Source organism: Arachis duranensis, chromosome 3 (genome assembly GCF_000817695.3).
Source record: "Arachis duranensis cultivar V14167 chromosome 3, aradu.V14167.gnm2.J7QH, whole genome shotgun sequence".
Taxonomy (NCBI): domain Eukaryota; kingdom Viridiplantae; phylum Streptophyta; class Magnoliopsida; order Fabales; family Fabaceae; genus Arachis; species Arachis duranensis.
This window is the reverse complement of record NC_029774.3, coordinates 111765760-111770854: the sequence shown is the minus strand read 5'-3', so window position 1 is coordinate 111770854 and position 5095 is coordinate 111765760.

Genomic DNA, 5095 nt, shown 5'->3' with positions numbered 1-5095 from the left:
AACGGGAGGTTTTAACGAGGCCTGACCTTTAATAAAGAGGTTATTTTCATTCAAATATGCTTTTCAATTCAAACACACTCTTAAGTTTTTTCGCGTTTTTACCCGAGCAAATGGTACGAACAAAACGGCAACTCCAGGGCCTAATCACCCCCAAAGCCACCTAAATGGATATCCAAATAAACAAAATAAACATACAATCTGGCCCAACAAGGGGCCCATGATTAATGCATAACAAAATGGCCCAGGAAATGCCAACAAAACTATAAAAGTTGCCAAACAAAACGGCTTACAAACTTAAAAAATTATCTAACCAAAACAGAAAGCAATGTATAAACACTAAACAAATGGCTTACAAACCTAAGAAAATTGTTCACAATACGATAAAATAAAAAACTACTCTAAGTCAACAATCTCTCCATCACGAACAGTCCAAAAGGCCCTCAACACGAACATATCAACCTCGAGAGCCAGCACTTTGACCTGAGCTTTCAAGTTCTCCTCACTCGCCGTAATAGCGCCCTTAGCATCAGCAAGTAGACCTTCTTTATCTTTCTTCAGCTGAGCAACCTCGATCCTCAAAGACTCTAACTCAGTAAGGGTAGAAGCAGCCCCCGATTCTGCTTCAGTGGCTCATTTTCGCTCCTGAAATGGCTGAGAAAGAAGTGAGGTCTCCAACTCGAAGAGACGGAGGATTTCTAAACCAGCATCCTTGGCACTTTTTATAGCCTTCAGTCGAGTAGTCTCAGCAACCTCCAGCTGCTCCTTCAGCCTACCAACCTCCGTCTGAGACTAATGGAGCTTGCCATCCAAAAAGAGCACTTGGGATAACATCCGCTCCGCCTTCTGAACAATGGCAGCTGAGCAAAGAAGAGCACGATACATAGAATTCGCCTAGCTGGTGATGTTACAATCATGAAAGAAGTCCATAGTTCTCGGCAGCAGGTGCTGATCAATGAAAGCCGCTGATGCACCACTATTTCGTGGTACATCCTGTGCCTAATTGAGTGGATTTTATCCACTATTCTCACACTTATTCATAGAATTCGCATGTTTTACATTTTTCCTTCCTGATTTTGTGCTATGATTGAAAACATGTTTCTTTGGTCTTAATTTAGCTAATCTTAATCCTCTCTTATTACCATTCGATGCCTTGATATGTGTGTTAAGTGTTTTCAGATATTACAGGGCAGGAATGACTTAGAGGATGGAAAGAAAGCATGCAAAAGTGGAAGGAATACAAGAAGCTGAAGGAACTGTAAAGATGTCATCCCTGACCTCTTCGCACTCAATCAATCATAACTTGAGCTACAAAGGTCCAAATGAGACAGTTCTAGTTGCGTTGGAAAGCTAACATCCAGGGCTTCACAAAGATATATAATTTTCCATATTTGCCTTGCTGTTAAGTGATGCGCACACATGAAGCACGCGTACACGTGACAGAGCCGCGACCTATACGTATTAGAAATCGCCCCCAGCAATTTCTGGGCTATTTTTGACCCAGTTTTCGACCCATAAAACACAAATTAGAGACTACAGAGTGGGAGAATCCATTCGAGAATCATACACTTCTCATTATTCACACAATTTTAGGTTTTAGATGTAGTTTTTAGAGAGAGATGCTCTCTCCTCTCTCTTAAGATTCAGGATTTTAGGATTTCTCTTCTACTCTTATTGATTACTCGTTGTTATTATTTTAGCTTGTGAACTTTTGATGTTTTGATTTAATTTCCATATTAATGAAATTGATTGTTTGGATTTTATTATCTCTTATTGCTTTTCTATGTTTTTATGTTATGCCCTTCAAGTACTTGACAAAATGCTTAGAAAGATGTTAGAGTAGGATTTTATGTTCTTGGCTTGGTTGCATAATTGGTAACACTTGAGTTATCAAAATCCTTTATTGATTGATAATTGAAATTTGCTGATTGATTTGAATTCCATTAAAGCTAGTCTTTCCTTAGGAGTTGGCTAGTACTTGAGGAATCAAATTGATTAGTCTACTTGACTTTCCTTCATTTGTTGAGGGTTAACTAAGTGGGAGCAACGGACAATTCTCATAACAATTGATAAGGATGACTAGGATAGGATTTCCAGTTCTCATACCTTGCTAAGAGCTTTTCTAGTTATTAGTTTATTCTGTTTGCAATTACTTTTTCTTGTTCTCTTATCCAAAAGCCCCAAAAATATACTTTTCCATAACCAATTATAAGCACTCCTCCCTGCAATTCCTTGAGAGACGACCCGAGGTTTAAATACTTCGGTTATTACTTTTATTGGGTTTTGTTACTTGTGACAAACAATCTTTTGTACAAAAGGATTCTTGTTGGTTTAGAAACTATACTTACAACGTGATTACTTTTGTGAATTCTTTACTAGCAAAAATCCGTTCGTCAGCCACATCAAAATCCCAATCCATCACGGAAGCAACAGAGCCCTCCTCCTCCAAATTCTCTCTGCTGCTCCCCTCAATCGGCCTCTTCCTCTTCCTACTAGAATCAGGAACAAGAATCTCCACGACCTCAACCTCGGCACCGGCTTCCCCAGTCGTGACTACCTCTTGAGAAATCGTCTGCGAGTCTGGCTGAGTCACGGATTAAGGAGTCGATGGCGAAGACCCATCACCCATACTTCCAAAAATCACGGATGAAGGGAGCCTTCAACCTGGAAAAAGTTGTCTGCCCACCAGCCATTTCAACTGAAAAACACAACCAAAGGGAAAATGTTAAAGTTATGAACTCAGAAGTTATAAAACCCAAAAGTAAAGGCAAATTGTGGAAACACATGGGATGGGACTAAAACCCACCGACTAAGTCCAGCATGCCACCGGATCACCCATAACGTCCCGAGAGTTTAATGGCCTATCTCTAAAGATTGCCAGCTGCACATCGACAATATCCTTTATTCTCGGGAGAAAGCCCCTTGGTAATCTTCGTCAAATAAGACGAACTCACGCCAAAGTTCTAGTAGGTGGCAAAATAGCACTCCCTTTCCAAATTCAACCAGAAGGGATGGTGTCCCCGGGCAGGACAAACCTTAAAATGTTCTTCCTTAAAACCATGGAAGGAATATTCAAACAACCCAAAAACTCAGCGATTCGGCTGAGCTTGGAATGACACTTAACCCTTCTTGTGCTTCCCTTCTTTAATCGGGATAGTGCACAAGAAAAAATACAAGAAAACTTATGCCCAGGCAGGAAGCTCCAAAAACTTGCAAACCAACTCAAAAGTCTGGACGGCTGCCCAACTGTTTAGATGGGGTTGAGACGATGGTGCGGAATTTTGAATGTCCACAATTAAACCAGCAAGTGCACCAGATCGTCTAAGTAATACCTCAGGAAAGTGAAGGTCAATCCCACGAGGACTGAGGAACTAAGCAACAATGGTCAACCGATTGGCTTAGTCATGCCAATAAAAAAGTTGGTTTTGTGGTTTTCGAAAGTATTAAATAATAAAACAAAAGTAAAGAAGGCAAATAGAGAGTTTGGTTTAGAAATCAATAAGGGAAACAGTTAAGGTATCAGAGATGTTTACTTTTCAGGATTTAGGTTTCTTACCAACTATTTAATTACTCAAGATTCATTTCATGACAAACTGTAATTAACTAAACTCTAATCTCTTAGTGATTTAGTCTCTAATGACAAGTCATCTTAGCCTAGTTTCACTAGTCTTTTTCCTTTGTTTTCAATAGATTTTATGCACTTTCTTGAGCCATAAGCAAGCCATTTGGGTAGAATTTCATGTTTCCTTTGATTCAATCAACCATGGATGAATTGATGCATTTTCATGAGTTTTTATGCCATAATTGCTTAACTTTCAAGAAGAAGAATAACTCTCATGATTATAGCATAGCTTTGATGTTTTTTATTGATTGATGATAGGTGAAAAAAGCTTTGAAGAAGTTTGAAGAAAGAAGGAATGGCAAAGAGCAAGAAAGGACAAAAAGCTTGAGCTAAAGCTTGCCTCAAGCTTTAGCTCAAACGTGAGGAAGAGCTTGACTTCACCCTGGAGGCATCAAAAGCTTGCGCCAACGTTTGCCTCAAGCTTGAGGTCAAACGTTGGCGCCATATTAGCAAGGAAGAGCACTTTGTTTGAAGCCTTGGAGAAGCCAACGTTTGCGCCAACGTTTGCCTCAAACGTTGGGCCAAACGTTGGCCAAGAGAGATGCATTGAAGGAGCCACGTTTGACCTCAAACGTTGAGCCAAACGTGGATGGCAGCAAAGAAAGGCAATCTGCTAAAAAAGCTTGAGCCAAAGCTTGCCTCAAGCTTTGACTCAAGCTTAAATGGTTCATGACCCGGTTCACAAGTGGATTTCTTCCTAACACTAAAAGCAATCAATGGAGGCTACTATCAACCCAATTCCATCAAGGCCAAGGCCCAAATTCAAGGCTTGAAGATCATTTGAAGAAAGTGTATAAATAGCTTAGAATTTAAGTTTTCGTGGAGCTTTCCTTTTGGGTTTTTTTTTAGTTTTGCTGGGTAGTTTTGGAAAGCTTTTGGGTTTGGAGTTGTTTGGAGATTCTGAGTATTGAGGAAGGAGAATTGAATTCTCTCCCTCTTAGTTTTCTTGTTTCCATTTTCATTTACACTTGTCTTGTGGAAGGCATTGAGATCTAGACTTAGTTATCTAGTCTCTTGGGTCCTGAGATCTGCTGGTTTCCACTTTTAATTCTTCTGTTGAATGCTTCTTCAAGCCAATTTACATTTTCTGTTTGAACCCTGCTGCAATTAAATTCATCTTTTACTTTCCTGCTTGTTGCAATTTACTTTTCTCTCGTTTAGTTTCTGCAATCCCAATTCCCAATTCCTTTTATAATTCAAGTAATTTACATTTCTTGCACTTTAAGTTTCAGTTATTTACATTTCTTGCAATCTAAGTTTCTGCAATTTATATTACTTGCACTTTAAGATTCAGCTTCTTTACTTCCTGTTCTCTTTAATTTTCTGCAAATTACCCATTCCATTTTACATTCTATGCAATTTAATTCTTGTCGAACACAAATTCACCCAAACCAACTTCTGTTTGCTTGACTAAATCAACCACTAAATTAAAATTGATCAATCCTTCAATCCCTGTGGGATCGACCTCACTCCCGT